This window comes from Jatropha curcas, chromosome 2, assembly GCF_041381405.1.
Source record: "Jatropha curcas cultivar XTBG-Jc1 chromosome 2, XTBG_Jcur_1.0, whole genome shotgun sequence".
Classification (NCBI taxonomy): domain Eukaryota; kingdom Viridiplantae; phylum Streptophyta; class Magnoliopsida; order Malpighiales; family Euphorbiaceae; genus Jatropha; species Jatropha curcas.
Window position 1 is genome coordinate 7,509,955 of NC_143152.1, and position 22,385 is coordinate 7,532,339.

General features: G+C 33.3%; 1 non-coding gene across 1 annotated transcript; it reads left to right on the plus strand.

Annotated features, from left to right (window-relative positions):
• Positions 1 to 21,085: 21,085 nt before the first annotated feature.
• Positions 21,086 to 21,191, plus strand: LOC149498169 (small nucleolar RNA R71). Its single transcript, XR_016319828.1, has one exon. It is a non-coding gene; the product is annotated as a small nucleolar RNA R71 (small nucleolar RNA).
• Positions 21,192 to 22,385: the final 1,194 nt, after the last annotated feature.

The following is a 22,385-nucleotide window of genomic DNA, read 5'->3' on the forward strand; positions in this document are numbered from 1 at the left end:
CAAGTAAAGATGGTAATGATGATATTCTTCAATCAATAATAGTAAAAAGTAAAACTGACAAAAAAGAAAAAGGAAAAGCAAAGTTAAAACAAAAAAGCAAAGTGAAAAGAAAAGAAAAGAAAAAGAAGGACACTTCGTCCTCATCTGATTAAAAGGCAGAAGGAACCTTATTCCTTCACGTGTCTCTACAGTAAAAGGCAAGCTCCAATGGCCGACCAAGCACTATTTCTCTACAGTAAAATTCCGTGGCAAACAGAGTAATGTGCATCAACAGTAAAAAATAAACAGTCTACAGGAAAGAAGATTCTTTGTTTTTTCTATATAAAGGGAGCCTCTCCCGTTGTGAAGGCAGAAGTTTAGTTTTAGTTATTAACCATAATCCCTCTCTCCTTCTTCGTTCCTAGTACAAGCTGTAAGCGTTCAAGTTGGAGAAAGTCTAAATCTAAAACTCTTGTAAGTTTTAAATCTTGTATTTATATTTTGCAAGTAAATAAAGTTTGTATTTTATCTTAAACTGCTACGAATATAAGTCCGTGTTTACGGCACCTTTCTCTTCTCCCTCCACACTCTGACTTAATTCTGGGGATCCCAGGTTAAGGTTGCAGGAACCCTAAACCTTTGTGCTAAATTGTTGATTAAATTTGTTATAAGTATGCTCTGTGGATGCAGCTTAGTCTGATCTTCCACATCAGAAATATTGTGTAAACTGTATGTTGATTCTAAAGTAAAATTATACTTAATGAATTATATAAGTATTCATATAAACCCAATTAATCATAGTATTTTAGTTCACAGTTATAATTTATCTTTAAATGTTTGTATCTGTATTTATTTAAATCCCAGTAATAATCTTAGCTCTCTACATATATATGACTTGTAACTCTTAAGTCTTTGTTTTTGTTGTAATCTTAGCTCTCTACATATATATGACTTGTAACTCTTAAGTCTCTGACTTAATTCTTGTTGGTATATATATATATATATATATATGACCAATTTCCTTAGAAAGCTATTTTTAAATCAATAGCAATTGGTCGACCATAGATGGGCTAACCTTGCTTTTTGGCACTTAAAATAACCCACTTCTGCTTTAAAGCATAGTTAAGCTAGATGAATTGTCATTGAGCCAATGCAGACTTGAACCAACATCAATAATGTGATTATACTCAAAGCAGAGATATTCAAGTAAAAGCTGCTTAACAGTGATGATTATAAATTTTGAACATATGAACTGATAGGTAAATTTACGTGGAATACAGTTGATCACTAAAATATCCTGTTAGCAATTGGTAAGACCGATTATTATGGCATAGAACATATCATTTTACCTAATCCTAGATACATGTTGGTTGCTAATGGGAGGTTAAAATAATTATTTAGAAAGACAAAAGAATAGACGTATCTTTCACAATAATTTGACCCTTTTATCATTAATGCATTATGAGTACATATCCATTTGCTACTAACATCAATGCAAAAGTAATAAAAGAGAGGAAACACCTTTTTTTTTTCTAATCCTTTCCTCAGTAAAAATTTGTTATTTATGCATGCTTGGGTAATACTCTTACTTTAAATTATATTACATGTAACTAAAATGTGAAATTAACTTTTGTTTTAAAAATTAATTTACACATAATCTATCTGTGAATATATTAATAATTTTGGACATGTAACAATAAGTATTTAATGTTCAACTAGTTGCATAGAAATAGAATATTTGTTTTATGATACAATCCATGTAAATTTGTTGGCTCTCTTTTTCAAAATATTTTAATATGTCAAAAAAATAAGTATATAATTCAACTTACTAATTCAATTATCAATATATTTTAATTTAATTAAAAATGTGTATTAGTGACTTATTTTAATGGGAAAGCATTTGCACTTTCAGATTAAAACTTTTATATAATATATAATTTTTTTTAGGATTAGACTTGCTTAGATCAGATATGTATAAGTGACAAATTCAATAAAACAGAATTTTTTAAATATTATTCTCATTTTATTTTTTTATTTTAATATATGGTAAGCCTATAAACACAGTTTAAGACAAGTCAGTGGCATGTACTGTTAGAAAATTAATAAATAGAGTATGGAATTGAACACGACAACAATTAATGCATTATTCTTTTGTTAGGTGTATTTAGAATGACCTTTGTAGAATATAAGACAAACTACAGGAATAGGGACTAGGATTGATTAGCACAATATGTCAGCATCAACTAGGAGAAGAGATCAAAGATTATCTCCTGCTTGACCTTGCAAACATTGATTAGAGTTTATCTGTAACACCTGACCTTGCAAACATTGATTAAAGATTATCTCTAACACTTGACCTTGCAAACATTAATGAAAGATACTTATAAATTCTCTCTCTTGCTGATTAGATGCTAGAAATTGTTAATATGAATTAGCTTTTTTTTTTTTTTTTTTTTTTGACATTGAATATTGGTTATTTATTTATTAAGAGAAAAAACGAGCAATACAAGTGGGAACAGTATCCCAAGTTCGAAAATAAGTTCCATGAGGAACTGATTTAGCCAATACATTGAATATGAATTAGCTGATGATTCAAAATTTCATCATATACCAGTCTTCCATATAGACATCTAACGACGTTCAATATAGGAAAGAGAAACACTTACCTACATTCAGAGCCCACCTATACACCAAACTAATTATAAATAGTATTTGGTTCAAAATAGTATATTTCTAATCGTACATTGACAAAAAAGAGAATAAGACAGTAACATTTTTTTAAAAAATCCTTTTTAAATTGATTTAGCATATAAAATCACTCATATATCTGTTGTATGTAAGAAATTTTCTATGATTGTGTTTTGATTAGAATTAAGGCCTTATTTCTTTGGGGAAGTTAGCTATAAAAGTTAAATATTCTTGAATTTTTTTTCATATTTTGTTTCCATTAAACCCTCGATTTTCAGAATTGAGTCTTCAACTTTCCTTGCATAGGAGAAGTTATTTTCTGATAAAATGAGTTTGCTTTCCACGACTAAATTTCTAATTTTATGCTTATGAAAATAATTTTGATCACTTATTTTTTATAATTGGTTGAAATAAAATAAAATAAAATAAAATAAAGTCGGTTTTGAGTGGATATCAATATCTACTTTATATCAATTTCACTTCAATTAAAAAACAATAATATTAATAAATAAATAAATAATAATCTCTCTAGTCACTATCCTAACCCAAAAAGATGAAACTTATAGTCAAAGGGGGCTTCTCGTCCACAGCTTTATACAGTGCTTGCGTTTTTTTTTTTTTTTTTTTTTTATTAAGAAATGCAAAAAGACATATATGATTTATGAAGGGATGGATGGATCATGTTACCAAGTTAAGTTACAATTGTTTTAGGCAATAAGAAAGAAATGGGTTTGAAGTGGGTAAGACGTAAAGTACTCTAATTTCAATTATACCTTGTAAAGAGTTTTTGCTTTTTGATTAATTAGTGAAAATATAGAATAATTAGCAATTTATGTTGGTTAAGCAATCCATCTATTAGTTAATTGGTTGATCCATATAAAGAAAAATGAACTTTTATTGTTAAAATAGTAGCATTTGCCATGCAATTACGCAATCAACACTAATCCTATTTTGTGTTAGTGCTGATTTCTTTTTGGTACTTGGAAAGGAGATGACTTGATGATTCTGGCTGATTTTAATTAGTAAAATTAATTCCTAGATATAACTCCACTGGTTTAGCCTTTTCTTCATTCTCGACTTTTATTTAAAGCTTATCATATATTGGTTATCTTGGGTATTATCTAAAAATGTGTACCGCAACAGCTTTTTAAAGTAATTTTGCTCGAAATGTTAAACACTATTTTTTATAATGTTCAGTAACATAGTGTTTGAATTAGTTTTTAAAGGTTAAGGTAATTAGCTTTTAAATGTTAAGGTAGCATTTTATAAAAAAATTAATTCATATAACGTATAACTTTTAGCTTCTTACGAAAATTTATTCAAATAGTTAACAGTTAAATGCTACTAAAACAAATAAGTTATCAAAACAGTTAAATTTGTTAAACAAACTCTAAGTATTTTACCATGGATGGAAGGTTAGGGGTAAGTATTTTACCCTCTAAGTTTCTTTAATTAGCTTAATCATGATTTATATGGTATGACTTACAGCTTGTATTTCAAAAAAAAAAAAAAAAAAAAATCCCTGTACCAAAAAAAAAGGACAATAATGTGTAATAAATTTTCATTTCCATGAAATAGATTTTTTACCGATCAGATATTTATATATATTTTTAAATATATATTACTTTTGATATGATATAAAAAAGAAAAACTAATTTGAAGTTTTGAATTTTAAATACAGCTTCAAAGGTATATCAAATGATGATTGCAATACGTAGATGATTATATCAGAACCCAATTTGCTAAGTTTTGACTGGCAAGAGACTCATTTTATTCCAGTCCTAATTAAATATTTTTTTAGGTCATAATTAGCTTAAATAGGGTCAATTTAAGACCAATGTAAATTGTAACAATATGTAAAATATGAGATGCAATGGTCACATACCAGACCCACTATGCCTACCCTCTGAGTCAAAGTGAATGGAAGCAAAAATTACTCAAAAATTATATATAAGAATCTTTTTTTTTATTATTATTTCAATTTTAAATTGTTTGGCTAAAAGTAAATTCATCAGACACACAAACACTCCCTCTCTTTATCAATGAAAGAAAAAAGAAAGGATGTCTTTTTTAAATGTCACAGACTCACAGTACATAGCAAGCCATTAGAAACTACATAACAAAATACAATTCAACAATCAAATCTTAGATAAAGAAAAATATCGTCTCATAAAATTGACAAAATGGCATTGAAATCTAAACTCAGTGCTTTTTAATTAGGCAAAGCCCATGAATTTGTTTTTCATTTTTAACTTTTATGTTTTATAACCCGGAGGTTTAATTCTCCTCGAGTAGGGATGTGCAAACAGACGGTTCTGTTCTAAATCAAACCGAACTACAAAAATCAAAATCGAAAATAGATTTTCTTTGAAATCGAATCCAACCGAAATAATTTCGAAACCGAATCAAAGAGGTCAATTCAGTTCGATAGTTATTGATTCGGTCAAACAGTTTTATTTTATTTAAAAAATAAATATTTTGAAATAACCGATCTAAAGACTAAAAATCGAAATTATGAAAATTTTCAATAGAAACCGAATCCAAAAACTAAATAACCGAACCGACCCCTACCCTCGAGACGTAGTGCATTAAGATTTTTGCACTCCTAACAAAGTGCGTATCCCGAGAATCAAATTTCTATCTTTACGGGGATTGAAGTGACTAATCACCTCAACTATTGTAAGCCCATGAATTTGTTGAAATTGAGTTAGCTAGAATGAAAATATATTATTATGGATTTAAAATTCAATTATAGCATTGAATTAAATAAATTATAATAGGAGAACTGGTTAAAACTTAAAAATTTTTATTTTGAAGAGGAGTATTGCTATTACAGGTTTCAAGGCGGGTATTATCAAGCCATAGTCTTATCAAGACTCAGGAGCACTAGTCAGCAAGTGAAGTGATAAAAGGTGGAAAACTAAATCTTTCCTTTCGGGAAGGAAGTGTAAATATTTTTGACATTCTTAATAAAGCGTATTTTTTAGGATTAAATTTGTATTCTCGTCTTTACAGATATTGAAATCGCTTATCAGCTCAACCAATATTTTGTTTATTATAAATTTTATTTTTATCAATACCTTGTTCGTTATGAATTTTATTTTTATCAACTTCTTTTTTCGTAATTCCGACTCATGATTATTAAGTAATTCTCTCTGTTTGATATTTTTCATTTGAACAATGTTTGTGCATTTATTTATTTATTTTATTTGTTTTGATGCATGTATCATCTTTATATTTTTTCATTTACTTTTTTTTATATTTAAAAAATACTTTTATTTTTTAATACATCTTTACTAAACGAGTAAAGCATGAGAATAATCAATTTAATAATCAGTAGTGTTTAGGTTATCAATAAAACTAGAAGGCAGGCACCAAGGGAAGAAAAAACAAAAAAGAAAAGAAAAGAAAAGAAAACAGTTGTAGCTGGTTAAAGTTTGAAATTTTTATTGTGAGGCTTAAGGGATGGACGATGGATTTGGGCTGATGCAGGATCCGGCCCAGTAATAAAGAGTTGGGTTCAACAAAAATTAATTTTATAGCATTAGTGGCCACGGTTCCAGTTCCAGACCGGATCAAAAATTGACGGTTCCGATTATAATTTGGAATTGAACTATTATGGTTCCGATTCCTTAACAGTTCTAAATCAACAGTTCCGGCCGGTTCTTCGATTGACTTTCTAGCATTATAAAATTAAAAGTTAGGGAATATTTTTTTGTTGAAAGTTTAAAATTTAAATATTTATGAAATAATTTTTAGAAAAAATGAAAGAAAAATTAAAAAAAAAAAGGCTTGAACTTAATTTATTTTTTTAAATGAACAGGGGTGTTTATAGTGAATCCAAAAAATCAATTTTCCACAAATACACTTAAAACTAGCCATATATAATTGTTAGGAGAGTTAATTTGAAAATTTCATAAAAATATTTGAAAAAAAAAAAAAGTTATTGAAATCGGGTGGAACCGCCGGTTCTAACCGGTTGGAAAAATCGCGATTCTAGCCAATTTTGGCTGGTTCTTGGAACCTCCGGTTTCTCAAAAATTAGAATCGGAACCGGAGCGCAGCCCCCGATTCCGGTTTGGACCCATTTCAGTTCCTCATAGTTTCGATTCCAGTTTCCACAGGCCTCGGATCGACTCTTCTGGTTCCAAAAACTGGGAAATGGCCACCCTGTATAGCAGTTGTATGAATATGGTGGAATTGATTTGATTAATGCTTAATTAGGACATTATTTCCAACCTTAATTAACGTATATATACAAAATTCTCCAACCTCGAGAGCTAATTTTTGAAATATGGTTTTCCCGAACTAATATTAAGCCTTCCCATCATTTGTCAAATGTCTCAACTCTCAACTGGCTTTCAATCGTCATTCAGTGGTTTTGTTCAATATCGACTGCACTTAGTTGCCACAGGAACAAATTCAATTGTTAACAAAATAAATAAATAAATAAATAAATAAATAAATAAAGATTGAGATATTTTCAGTTAAAATTTGAAATTCTGATCAACATCATTTATCATCTTGTATAATGTCAATCATTAAATTCAAAATTAATGCCCTCTTGATCAGAGTGGTAAAGTTTCTGATATGCGTAATGTGAGAACATGAGTTTCATCCACGAGAAATGTATTTTTAGCGACAGCATAAACTCTATATGCTCAACTATCCAAAGGAATTAAGCATCTGTTTAGTTCAGTAGTTCATACTAGTTGATAGTTGATAGCGGTTGTTGATAGCTAGTGACTGACGGCTGATAGCGGTTACCTAATTATTGTTTGTGTTTGAAAAAATTTAATAGTGGTTGTTGTTAAAATATAAAATAACTATTAAAGATATATATATATATATATATATATATATATATATATATATATAAATTTAAAGTGAATATATTATTTTTTTATTTTAATGTATTACATAAATAAAATATTAATTAAAATTTTAAAATGATATTTAAAAAATTTTTTAAATAATTTTAAACAAAATTATCATAAAAAATATTAATTTGGAAAAAAATAATTTTATTAACAATTATTTTTGTATGAGGTCAATGAAGTCCAAATAATATAAATATGAATCAACTGCGAGCTGATACAAAAAATTTCCTAAATGTAGCTTATAGAAACAACAGCTAATTGAAACTTTGATCAGCTATCAGTTGCTCATTAAAAAGCTTACAAAACACTTACAACTTGACTATTGGGTCTGAAATAGCTATCACCTATATAAATCAACTAAACTAGATGGACCCTAAAAGGTATATTTAACAAAATTAGCTGTTTGAGTAGCCGTTTTAGTAGTTGCTAGTTGTTTTAATAGTTTTTAGTTATTTGAGTAGCTAGTAGCTGTTTGAATATTTTTTCATAAAACGCAAAAAGTAAAACATTACAGGTTAACTTTTTATAAAAAGCTAATTTAACCTCTAGAAGCTAATTCACACGTTATATTACTAAACACAAAAAAAAAAAGTGTATAACATTTTGATTTGTCAAATACTAAAACTACTTAAAAAGTTGTTGACTGGAACCACAAAAAGTCTTGTAGTTATTTTGAAAAAAAAAAAAAAAAACATTTGAAGATTTGACAGAAAGTTAAACCAGATAGTTCTGATAAACATTTGCATTTTCTTTCTTTCTTTCTTTCCTTCAATTGAGTAGAGTTGAAGTAGAATATACTCAAATTCCAACCACAATTGAAAGTCAATTACAATTCATTAATGGGTATTATATATAGTAACAAATATGTTTAGTTAGTTTATGTTTGTGGTGTACGTGTTCCATTACAAAACTAGGATTAAATTGGAAGATAAAGATAGATGAGTAGGTAAGAATTGTTGGGAGAGATAAACTATGTCAAGTCAGAAGTCACTGCCTCGTTTATTTATTTATCTTATTTAATTCATATAACGAGAGAGATCTTAACAACATGTCTTTCTGAAACAATTACTAAATCTTAAACTAATGCAACTAAGCTTTCAATCAAATTTTGAAATTATATTAAATAGTTTAGATATTTTAAATTTTTTTTACTATTTTTAACAAATTAGTATTCGGAAAATTATTTGTTTTTCTTTTCAAAACTATTGTTTTGAAACGTAAACATTGTAAAATGGATTTTCCACAAAATGTTGAAAACCATAACCAATAGGCCGGAATAAAATGATAGGCTAGCTATATAATACGGGTAGCTTTCCACTCGATTCATTAAATTAGTGAAAACTCTTATGGTCGGGAAGACTCAAACTCGAGACCTGCACTCCTCACACTTGTGAGAAAACCAATCAGACTACACCTAATAATATTACTGACTCCAAATTTAGTTTATTGAGAATTGATTTTCGTAAGAAATGAAAATACTTGTTGGAAAATGATCACTAATATGAAAAGCATAAAAAATGGCTAATCTCATCTTTTAAATTTAATGGTCGTTGATTTTCAGTCAATATGCAATATTAATTTATAGGGAATATGAATAAAAGTTAATTTGGCTCTTGAATTTATTTAAAGATATTAAAAATGTCGAATTTGATATTTTTTACTAATTTAATTCTTAAACTTATTTAGAATAATGAAAGGAACTATACTAGATTTCTTGGCCAATTTAACCTGTGATTTTTCACTATGCTTGCAATGTAACTATCCTTGTATAAATGTTGCATAAAAATATAATTGGTATAAGATTGTATAATTTATTAATAAAAAATTACATATGAATAAAAGAAATATATCCCTCTTTGCCTTAACTAATGATTTTGGATTCAAATATTTTAAAACTGACCTTTGTTACTGAGTTTATTACATATGAAACCCATTCATGTCTCATATTGAACAAACTAAAGTTATACTATATTTTTTGTGAATTTACTATGTGTTCAAAGAAACAATACTTTTATGGATTTTAAACTTCTACTGAGAAGTGTTAGAAAATTTTGATATGTTTTTTAGTACAAAATAAGAAGAGAAAAAAAGTCAATCCTATTAAATTGAATCGATTCATTGATTTACAAAAATCAAAATTAATTTTTGGGACAAAATTGACTCAAAATGTTAAGTCTAACCTTTTAAATCTTTTCAAACAAGTTTGGGTACTAAATTATTTTTTTTTAAAATTAAATCTAAACTTTTTAATCTTTCCAAACAAATGGAGGACCAATCCGCCTTTTTTTTTTTTTAAAAGAAATAACTTCATTAAGAAAATAATTGAAAAGATAACAAACAATTGAGGATAGTATCGCAAATTTTGAGACTAGCATGAAGATAGAAGCTTTTGCTAAAGAGTGAGCCTACCACATTAGCTTTTCTCCTAATCCAACAAACAATAATATCGTTTCTTCCACTGAGAATTAATATACAGTCATCAACAACTAAACTTTGACAATCAGAATAAAGATAACTTGTGCCTTGCATATTGATTTCAGCCTAATCCAAAGTTTATCTAAGAGCCAAAGTTTGGATCTCCATGCGAGATAAAATGACTAGATATTGCCAGTAAGGAACAGCCTTCTTGGTCCTGAAATATAGCACCAAAATAAAAAATAGATAAGCCAAGAAAGAGAGCTCCATCAACGAACCCAAACCAAGCGTCTGAAATATTATTAATGCCACGAACACCAGAATAATGAGAAATTTCCTCATGCAACTCATTATGTGGCCTTGTACTAACTTGATCATGATTAGGGCATTGTGAATCCAACATCCTGGCATTATTATAATCTTGGATAGCAAGGGAAATCATTTTTGGATTTATAGTCATTGTTACTACTATCTTGCTTAAGCAACATCCTGGCAACATTATAATCTTGGATAGCAAGGGAAATTGTTTTTGGATTTGTAGTCCTTGTTACTACTATCTTGCTTAAGCAACATCCTAGCATCATTATAATCCCTATAAGTCTTTGGCACTTGAAAAAAAAAAAAATGAGAATTGGGCTTTATAAATACGAAAAAATATCTTGCTTTATAAATACAAAAAAAAAAAAAAAAAGAGTGTTAGCATGAGTTTGTTAACTAATCTTTAATATAGCCCAGATCTATTGTTCATAGAATTTATTTGATAGAAATAGACAATAAGCGGAAGCGTATCTTGATCCATAACAGCAGATCTATGTTATGGGTTACCTCATTGTGGTAATTCGATTCTCACCGTAACAGCAGATCTATGTTTCTTCCTCTAGCCTTTTGTCCGTAAGTTTTCTCTCAATGGTCAGAGAATAATCAACAGCTACGGGAGTTTCTTTTATGAGCTCTCTCAAACAAGCTATCACCGTATGTGTTTGAGGCAGCTGTCACACTCTCTATTTTGTTTTCTTTTCTGTGTTCACCCTAAGCTGTCGATTCCTTTTACTTTTATAAGGCAGAGGAAGGGTATTAAAACTCTAACTGGCTCTTATCCATTAAGCCCAATAACCATCATCTTGAGCCACCTTAATTAGAACCAGCCCTTTAATCACATGGGCCACATATAGATTGTTAAATAATTTAACAATCTCCCACTTGGCCCATGTGCATTTCTTGAGTCTATCATGTTTACCTTAATTAGAATTAAGATGATCGGATTATGGCTGTCACAAGTCTATCGATATGATTCCTTCCATATATCACAGACCACTTCAATTAATAAACTTTAATGGAGAAACTATTCAACAAACAATACATTGTCACAATCAAATGTTATTGTTATCTCACTCAAACCATTATTGTATACATCTATAATGTGAATAACACATAAATAAGCAAAAACACATCTTTAATTGAATTCCCAAATGTCACAATAATATGAGTGACAGCGTTTTTTCGCAAGTGTACAAAATCGCAACAAGTAATATAGAGTAAGAGAGTATCGTATCCACAGAGATTGTTTATCAATTACCAAAATTATGTTAACCTATTATTATTTAGACGATGATAAGAGAGATTCGCGGTAAGGTAAATAAAATTTAAAGTAAAAATAGAAGAGATCAAACACAAAATTCAGGTGAAAAGAAATCAGAGGATTAAGCTACTAGGGAATTTGATTTCACTTAATTCTATCCAGCTTATTCTATTAGTTCATTAATCAACTTTAATTGTTCAAATAGGAGAAACAACCCTAAAGTTACTAACAAGCTCTCCCGATTTATTGTTAGCTATTCTAATCCAGTTTAATTACCTATCTTTAATAGTGAAATTAAACATAAATCAGATTATTAGGTTTTATGGTTGTTTTGTGAGTTCACAACTTAATAATTTATTAACTTATGAAAACCTCCCTTGAGTCAAACCATATAGCTTCCGCATCAAGTTATTATTCTCAAGTAAATTATTATCTTTTTCATATCAATAACCCTTCTCCCGAATGTAATTATTGAAATAATTCAATCCAAATATTCTGCCTGGAAGCCTTAAGCACAAAAATAAGTTATAACAAGAACAAAGAAAAATAAATCTAATATTATAAACTGGAATCGAATTAAATTACATCAAATCCCTAGTATAAGAGTTTAGCTAGACATAGTAATCAAATTAAACTCAATCATACTTGAATCATTCATCATATTTAAAGACAGGCAATAAAGAAAGAAACAAGATGAAGAGTTTAGAATAAAAACTGTATCACAACTATGTTGATGGCTTCCTTGAATCTTGGCACAATTATTTGATGCTTGGAATCTTTGAGAGAGAGGAAGAATTATGTAAAGAAATTGCATAAAAACCGAGATCATTGCTGTGAGAAGTTCCTCTCTTTATATAGAGATCCTGAAGGCAAGTATGATTCCTTTTAGGAAATAGAATCCTTATTTAGTGCAAAATCCTTTATAGGAGATCATTACTGTTTAGGCTTTTGATTTCTTCTTTATTAGGACTCCTTTTTCTCCTAGAATAGGTCCAGGTCTTGTTTAGTGTGTTTAGGAAACTCCCTGAAGTCGGCCCGTGTGAGAAAGAGCTTGATTTGCGTATCTAGTTCACGCTGGTTCCGCCTGCGCAGCACGGGCGTGCTTCACGACACGGGCTGGGTGTGCTTTAGTCTGGAAGTCTGGCTAATGCAGCACGGGGTGTGCTGAGTAGCACGGGCTAGTGAAGCACTGAAGCACGGGCATGCTACCAAGCACGGGCAGGGCGTACTTTTCTCTGGAAGTTTGCCTAGAGTTGTCATGGGCGTGCTATGCTTGACACGCCCTGGTCCCATTGTAGCACGGCCGTGCTTTTTGACACCACCCTGGCCGTGCTCTCTTCTGTCTCTCCTTTGGTTTCCTTGGCTTCTAGCATGGTTGTGCCTTTTAGCACGGCCCGGGCGTGCTAGAAGTTTAAGTATCTTATTTTGTAAAGTTCTTTTCTGCGCCAAATTCCTACAATTTTCTCCAAGATCAAGTGGATTAAAGATCAAGGAAGCTTTTGAACACAATTATACTAAAAGTGATTTAAAGTAATAAAAACTTACTCAAATTCTAATAAAAACTATATTAAAAATACTATAAAATTAACACCTATCAAAATTCCCCAAACTTGAACCATTGCTTGTCCTCAAGCAACAAAACTAAGAGAAAATAGTTTGACGACACTTAGCTTACCATGGTTGGAGATGATCTCAATAAACTTTTTCAAGATATCATGATTAGTAAATAAGTGAATAAACTTAATTATTTTCCATGCTATTCATATTTGAGCTTGACTTTTATTCCTTGAAGAAAACACGTTCATTGAATAAAATACAAGTCTAAAGAGATTGTCAACACTAATAATTATTCAAATTATGATAAACAGGACATGAATCATCTAAAGTATTAAAAATAAGACAATTGATAGAGCAAAAGTGGCATTCCCATATGCAGAATTAGTCATCCTTTCTCCACGATTTAAATGCATACGATTAAAAGATCAGAAGGTCTTTATTTTGGGTTGTAATGGGGCTTTCTAGGTGTAAACTTTGCTTAATCAAAGAAAGGGATAACATGTAGACAAAGAGTACAAAAGAGTGTATAACATTCAAGATTCTATTTTAATTAATCTTTTTCTAGTTCCAGGGAGTGTCTGTTTTGAAACTTTCTTACTAGCTAGAGGCATCTTGGACAAGGTCTTTTCTTAATATTTTGGCACTTTTCTTCCTTGCTTTTTTCTATTTTTCTTGAATTCTTTTGATTGCATTTCATGTGCCTCTTCCTTGATTCTTTCTCCTTTTCTTTATTTGCTAGTATTAATTGATGAATTCTCCCTCTTTTTGTTGCTACATTCTAATTAAAAGTCGAATCTTTCAATCATACCATTCTTTGTACTTAGGGTAGGAGATTTGAATTTGGCTTTAATGGCTCGGTTTATTGAGGGTGAAGAAGAAAATTTTTCGGGTTAAGGCTTCAAAGTTGGTTTCAAAGGTCATATATTTTTATTTAGGTGGTCTAGGCTACATATAGGTTTCAACAAAAATTGCCTCAATCATCTCTTTCAAAAAGTAAACACTTAAATTTTCCGCCTCGAAGGGATTTCTAAGTTTTGTTCTAGGAATGCCGAGGTTTAAAAATACTTTAGAGTAAAACCCACCTATACATCATAATTCTCATAAACATCAGTGTTTAAAAATCTAGAAACAAATAGTTTAGATCAATGAACATGTTTAAATCAAAATTTCAAATTCAGCGCTTAAATATGCTAGAATTCAGAATCAATTATGTTTAACACTTATTACTAGACATGAGAGCCTTCAAGCTTGCTTGTAATCGTTCCAACCATGTTAAGCAAAAAACGAAAAAAATATTTAGCTCAAATTCCCTTCCCCCAAATCAATCAATCACATTGTCCCCAATGTGTATAAATTCCCCAAACGTATTGCATTATTAGAAGTGAAGCAGTAAGAGATAAGAAGAAACCTTACCAACATTGTATTGAACAATACAATAGATCGGGTGCTGAAAGTGTCTTAGCTAAAAGAGCAACTAAACATGAAGAACAAAAACTACTAAAAAGTTATAAAACTTTAAATAGACAAACAAAAACAACTAAGTTAATGTATTGGAAAAAAAAAAAAAAAACAAAACAAAAGTGAGAAATCCATCAATTCTCCGGTGGTGGGGGTGGCTGTAGAAGCTGAAGAATGGTCTGGAGTTGGCCCTGCATGGTGTCTATCCTAGAATCAAGACTGCCGTTCATAATCTCAATGGACTGGAAACGGTCTGCGATCATTGTTTCCATCCCGTTAAGGCGTGTGTCAAAGAGGTCCATTCGGGACATCATTCTTGCAAGGACCTCATCATTCGACATGTTGGACGTACCTTGGAATGATGGACCAGCACCGGATGTACCTGCACCAAAGGAAGAAGTAAAAGGTGGAGGATTGTCCTCCTCCATGTCAGCACCGCCTGCGGCCTTTGCTCCTGCCTCATTAGTATTTACCTCTGGAGCACCCATTATTCGATATGTATCCCCGACTTTTTCAATCAGTTTCATATGTAGCATAACATCTAGATCCAGTCTAGTACCACGCCCCCCTCCAACACTCTCATGTACTGATCTAGGTGGTTGCAAAACCTGTAAATATCTAGCAATGCGGGTCACAAAACACCCCATCATTATAGCCCCTTTGTCGGCTCTAGCCACCCTTGCAAATTTCTGGCAGAGCCAATATCCAACATTCAACAAAACCTCATTTTCAATAGCCCATAGAAAATATAATTCATTCAAACCTAACACTCCGTCGCTCTCACTCCTTCCGAATATAGTGTTGGACAAGAATTTATGAATGTATCGCAGGGCAGGATTTTTCAGTTTAGAGGCTTTCGAATATCTAGGATTATAACTTATTTTAGCAGTGAAATCGTTCCACACACTTCTTGCATTAAAATCACTAGGTATTTGTATCTGAGCATTTTCTGTTGGGAATCCAAAAATGTGACTAACCTCATTCACAGATAGTTCAAAATCCTAGCTAGACAGCCTAAACCGAATCTTGCTCGGGGGAGATGTAGGTAAAAACCGAATAAAAGAGGAATAGGAACTCAAAAATTCTAGAGTAAGCGGTGCATAGACTAGATCCTTCATAGCAAGAAATTCCCCCCACCCTATTCTCTTAAGTGGCTCTAACACAATATCTCTAAGACCCACTTGTGCTAAAGTAGCCTCATCAATAAATCGATTGGGTAAAATAGGCCGAAGAGATAATTTTGTGTACCTTTCTTGTTGATCTGATGAGGCAAAGTCGAAAGGAAGTGCAGGAGGTGAAGGAGGTTGGGGAGCCGTGGAGGATCGCGTAGTTGAACGCTTTCGAGGGGCAACGGAGGATGCGGGTCTGCTGCGTTTGTATCTAGGAGGCATTGTTGGAGTTGATTAGGTGAAAATTTGGGTGGAGAGTGTTTGATTTGAGAGAAAAAGGAGAAGAAAAGAGAGAATTTGAGAGAGAAGAGGTGACGGTTAGGGCGTGCGAGGTGGGGAAGAGAGGGTTTGGGGCGTGCTCTTTAAATAGGGGTGCCAATAAATGAATTGGTTTGATCGTGGCACGGCCGTGCTGATAAGCACGACCTGGGCGTGCTTTCCTCTGACTTGCAAAACAACAGAACGGACGTACCTGGCACGGGCGTGTTGATGGGCACGCCTGGGGCGTGCTCTTCTCTGCCTATCGAATTAAAAAGTGCCTGTGGATAGCACGGGCGTGCTATCGGGCACTCCTTGGGCGTGCTTGTCTCTGCCTCTCAAGGGATCTTTTCCCCTCTTCAGTAGCACGGGCGTGCCACTTAGCAGGGCTAGGCCGTGCTCTTCTCTGACCTTTAAGTGTTTTCGTCCCTTTTCTACGGCACGGGCGTGCTGGTGGGCATGCCTGGGCGTGCTGGCTTCTCACCTTATGGCACGGGCGTGCCATTTAGCACGGCTAGGGCGTGCTCGGTGCTGGATTTCCACTTTTTCTACAAAAAACTCTAACTAAAATAAAAGAACACTTATGGAGAAAATTCGGGGAATTTTTGACAAACAAAATAAAGAAGAAAAACAAATAAATGGACGAAAATTAAGCAGGAAAAGTAGATGGGTTGTCTCCCACAAGCACTTTTGTTTAACGTCGTTAAGTTCGACGCACTTATCCTAGCTTAGGCTAGGCAAGAACAATTGTACTCTTGATGGGTTCAAAGTTTTCATCATGATAGCTTCTCAAACGTTGAGCATTTACCTTGAAACTGCGATTCGACTTACCATCCACTATTTCAATCGCGCCATGAGGAAAGATTTCCTTGATTGTGAATGGTCCAGACCATCTAGAGCGCAACTTGCCAGGGAATAACCGGAGCCTAGAGTTATAGAGCAACACCTACTGGCCCATCTTTAGATCCCTCATGATAATGCGCTTATCGTGCCATTGTTTAGTGCGATCTTTGTATATTTTAGCACTTTCATAAGCATGGAGGCGCATTTCATCCATCATGTTCAGTTGTAACAAGCGTTTTTGTCCCACTTCTTTGGCATTAAAGTTAAGAAATTGAATGGCCCAAAACGCCTTATGTTCTAACTCTACAGGAAGATGACAAGCCTTACCATACACCATGCGATATGGAGACATACCTATAGGTGTTTTGAATGCCGTTCTGTAGGCCCATAGAGCATCGTCTAGCTTTTTGGACCAATCCTTTCGTGATTGTCCAACAGTGGTTTCAAGGATCTTCTTGATTTCCCTGTTAGTGACCTCTACTTGTCCACTTGTTTGAGGATGATATGGAGTACCTACACGATGAGTGACACCATATTTTGCAAGAAGGGAGTCTAAATATTTATTGCAAAAATGCTTACCTCCGTCCGTGATTATTGCCCTAGGAGTACCATGCCTTGTAAAAATGTTTTTCTTGATGAAGCTCATTACACTTTTGGCATCGTTATTTGGAAGAGCAACAGCCTCTGCCCATTTTGACACATAATCCACTACCACTAGAATGTATTGATCTGAATATGATGGTGGAAAAGGTCCCATGAAGTCCAGACCCCATACATCGAAGATTTCGACTTCAAGGATGCTATTTAGGGGCATTTCATGTCTCTTCGAAATATTACCTAACCTTTGACAACGATCACAAAGACGAACATAGTTATAAGCATCTTTAAAGAGATTAGGCCAATACAAACCACTTTCTAGTATACGCGCAGCTGTTTTGCTTGCTCCAAAGTGACCTCCACATTCCATTGAATGGTAGAATTTAAGGACACTTTCTATTTCAGTTTCCGGTATACATCTCCTGAATAGCTGATCACAGGGGGTTTGAGCATTTGCTACTAGAAGGAGTTGCTCATGAGGAAAGCTTTCATTGATTTGTAGCTCGCTTGTATCTTCTTCCCCCAATTCAAGCCTGGAAAGATGGTCAGCAACGAGGTTCTCGGTCCCCTTTTTGTCACGAATTTCTAAGTCAAATTCTTGTAATAAAAGTACCCAATGAATGAGTCTCGGTTTTGCATCTTTCTTTTCCAGCAAGTATTTGATGGCGGAGTGATCTGTGTAGACTATTGTTTTAGCTCCAATTAGATATGCCCTGAATTTGTCAAAAGCAAAAATAATAGCCAACAATTCTTTTTCCGTAGTTGCATAGTTTAATTGCGCATCATTCAATGTGCGACTCGCATAATAAATAACATGCAACTTCTTGTCTTTTCTTTGTCCAAGAACAGCTCCTACAGCATGATCACTAGCATCACACATTAGTTCAAAAGGCAAAGTCCAATCTGGTGTAGTGATGATCGGGGCTGAGATTAACTCCTTCTTCAACCTGTTAAAAGCATCTAAACATTCTTTGTCAAAATCAAATGGAACATCTTTAACTAACAAATTGCAAAGAGGTTTAGTGATTTTGGAGAAGTCTTTTATGAACCTCCTGTAAAACCCTGCATGCCCAAGAAAACTTCTTATACCTTTCACTGTGTTAGGAGGAGGGAGTTTTTCAATTACCTCAATTTTTGCCTTGTCTACTTCAATTCCTTTTTGAGAGATTTTATGCCCTAAGACAATACCTTCACTCACCATGAAGTGACATTTTTCCCAATTTAACACAAGGTTAGTATCTTCACATCGTTGCATTACTAAAGATAAGTTATGAAGGCATGCATCGAAGGAAGAACCAAACACAGAAAAGTCATCCATGAAGATTTCAATAAATTTTTCTACCATATCTGAAAAGATGGACATCATGCACCTTTGAAAGGTTGCAGGGGCATTGCATAGCCCAAAAGGCATTCTCCTGTAGGCAAAAGTGCCATAAGGACAGGTGAATGTGGTTTTCTCTTGGTCTTCAGGGGCTATAGGTATTTGGAAGTACCCTGAATAGCCATCTAAGAAACAATAAAAAGGATAACCTGCAAGTCTCTCAAGCATTTGATCAATAAAGGGAAGGGGAAAGTGGTCCTTGCGTGTTACTTTATTTAGTTTTCTATAATCTATGCACACACGCCAACCTGTGACTGTTCTTGTGGGGATTAGTTCATTATTTTCATTAGAGATAACAGTCATACCCCCCTTCTTTGGAACAACTTGGACAGGACTTACCCAATTACTGTCTGAAATCGGATAAATGATACCGGCATCTAGGAGTTTGATGATTTCAGCCTTGACTACCTCCTTCATGTTTGGGTTCAGTCGCCTTTGGTGCTCGATTGAAGGCTTGTAGTCTTCTTCCATCAAGATCTTATGCATGCACACACTCGGGCTTATCCCTTGTAGATCTGAGATAGACCATCCTAATGCCTTCTTATGCCTTCGTAGAACCTGCAACAACCTTTCCTCTTGATCAAGTGTTAAGTGAGAAGAAATAATAACAGGAAAAGAATGGTTCTCACCTAAGAATGCATGTTTTAAATGAGGTGGAAGTTGTTTCAGTTCATGCTTAGGAAGTTCCTTTTCTTTTTCATCCAGGGTGCTCGGTTCATTAATGTTATTTTCGACATGCAAAGTGTTCTCCACACATTCATCAACAACATCAATTCTAAAACAGTCTCCATAATCCATAGGAAGTTTACAAGATTTAAGTACATCAAAGACAATCTCTTCCTGTCCAACTCTTAAGGTCAACTTACCCTCATAAACATCAATTAATGCTCTTGCAGTTGCAAGAAAGGGCCTTCCCAGAATTAGAGATCCTTCCTTGTCCTCATCAATGTCAAGAATGACAAAATCAACAGGAAAGATGAATGTACCTACCTTTACAAGCACGTCTTCTACAATCCCTTTAGGATATTTAATTGAACGATCTGCTAGTTGCAAAGACATCCTTGTTGGTTTGAGCTCTCCCATACCTAGCATCTTAAAAACTTCATAGGACATAAGATTAATGCTAGCACCTAAATCTGCCAAAGCTTTTTCAAAGTCAAGATTACCAATGTTACAAGGGATAGAAAAACTTCCTGGATCTTTTAACTTTGGAGGCAGTTTGTTTTGGATAATTGCACTGCACTCCTCGGTTAACATTACCGTTCCTTGATCATCAATTTTTCGTTTCTTGCTCAAAATATCTTTTAGGAATTTAGCATAGCTAGGCATTTGAGCAAGAGCTTCAGCAAAAGGAATATTGATTTGGAGCTTCTTAAACACATCCAGAAATTTGAGGAAGCTCTTGTCATCTTGTGCTTTCTTTAGTCTTTGTGGAAAGGGAACAGGGGGAACATAGGGTTTTACCTTTTCCTGTTCTTCTAAGTCAATGATAGGCACCTTTGGCTGTTCTTTTTCTTCTTTTTCTTTCCTTGGTGGTTCATCTATCTGTTTCCCACTCCTCAAGGTGATAGCCTGCACTTGTTCCTTTGGATTCTTTTCAGTATTGCTAGGTAATGTACCTTGAGGTCGAGATGCCATCATGTTTGCAAACTGTCCTAGCTGAATTTCCAAATTTCTTATTGCAGCCTGCTGGATTTTATGGTTCTCTCTAGTTTCATTCATGAATTCCATGTGTGATTTGGAAAGAGCAGTGAGGAGGTCATCATGAGATTTCTTTTCCGGAGGATGGAAACCAGGTGGTGCATTCAAGGCATTGTTAGGATTACCATAGGATAGATTAGGATGATTCCTTAACCTATTATCATATGAATTTGAATAAGGATAATTCTTTCTTCCTTGATTCATCACATAGTTCCTTGCTCCAAAGTTGGTGGATTTAAAGAGTCCATGATGCATTCTCCAATTCCATGCTGTCCATTGCACCTATCACAAACTTGCATAACAGAATTTACAAGATTAGTAGTTAACATGTCCAATTTTCTTACCATGTTATCTACCTTGGCATTAAGTGCTGTAATGGCGTCTATTTCATAGACTCCTGCGGTCCTTCTTCTTTCGGCATTGTTTTGGTAATGGCTGTTGCTTGCCATTTCCTCTATTAACTCATATGCTTCATCAATTCCTTTCTTTTCAAAGGATCCACCTGCAGCTGCATCTAAGGTAATTTTGATGTTAGGAGATAATGCATTATAGAAAGTTTGTACCTGTAACCACTTGGGCAAACTGTGATGTGGGCACTTTCTTAACAAGTCCTTGAATCTTTCCCAAGCTTCATACAAGCTCTCTTGATCATGATGAGCAAATGTCATTATCTCATTGCGCAACTTGGTGGTTTTTGAGGATGGAAAGAATTTAGTTAAGAATTTTTGAGCTAATTCATCCCATGTGGTAAAACTCCCAGCGAGACACGATTGTAACCATGATCTAGCTTTATCCCTAAGAGTGAATGGGAAAAGTCTTAATTTGATTGCATCTTCAGAAACACCGTTTTGTTTGAATGTGTCACAATTTTCCAAAAAATTGGTGATGTGAGCATGAGGATCTTCACTAGGCAACCCCCCATATTGAATTTAGGTAGAGAGCATTTGAATGATTGTGGGTTTAATCTCAAAGTTATTAGCTTCTACCCTAGGTCTAGTAATACTTGAGGTTGTCCCATTCAGATTAGGTGTTGTATAGTCCCTTAAGGTACGGACCGGATGCTGAAGTGGTGGTCCAACTATGTTCTCGTTTTCGATTTCGTCAGCCATGTCTGCCTGTTGTTTGATTTTTACTTCTTGTGGTTTTCTTGCAGCGTTGAGCCTTCGAAGAGTTCGTTCAATTTCCGGATCAAAGATTAGAGGTTCAGTCCTCCTTGATCTCCTTTGCATAAAACAACCTGGAACAGTACTTAAAAGAAAATTAAATAAAAACGAAAGAGTGTCTAAATTAATAACAGGGTAATTCGTATTGATATTGATACGCCAATCCCCGGCAATGGCGCCAAAACTTGACAGCATTTTTTCGCAAGTGTACGAAATCGCAACAAGTAATATAGAGTAAGAGAGTATCGTATCCACAGGGATTGTTTATCAATTACCAAAATTATGTTAACCTATTATTATTTAGACGATGATAAGAGAGATTCGCGGTAAGGTAAATAAAATTTAAAGTAAAAATAGAAGAGATCAAACACAAAATTCAGGTGAAAAGAAATCAGAGGATTAAGCTACTAGGGAATTTGATTTCACTTAATTCTATCTAGCTTATTCTATTAGTTCATTAATCAACTTTAATTGTTCAAGTAGGAGAAACAACCCTAAAGTTACTAACAAGCTCTCCCGATTTATTGTTAGCTATTCTAATCCAGTTTAATTACCTATCTTTAATAGTGAAATTAAACATAAATCAGATTATTAGGTTTTATGGTTGTTTTGTGAGTTCACAACTTAATAATTTATTAACTTATGAAAACCTCCCTTGAGTCAAACCATATAGCTTCCGCATCAAGTTATTATTCTCAAGTAAATTATTATCTTTTT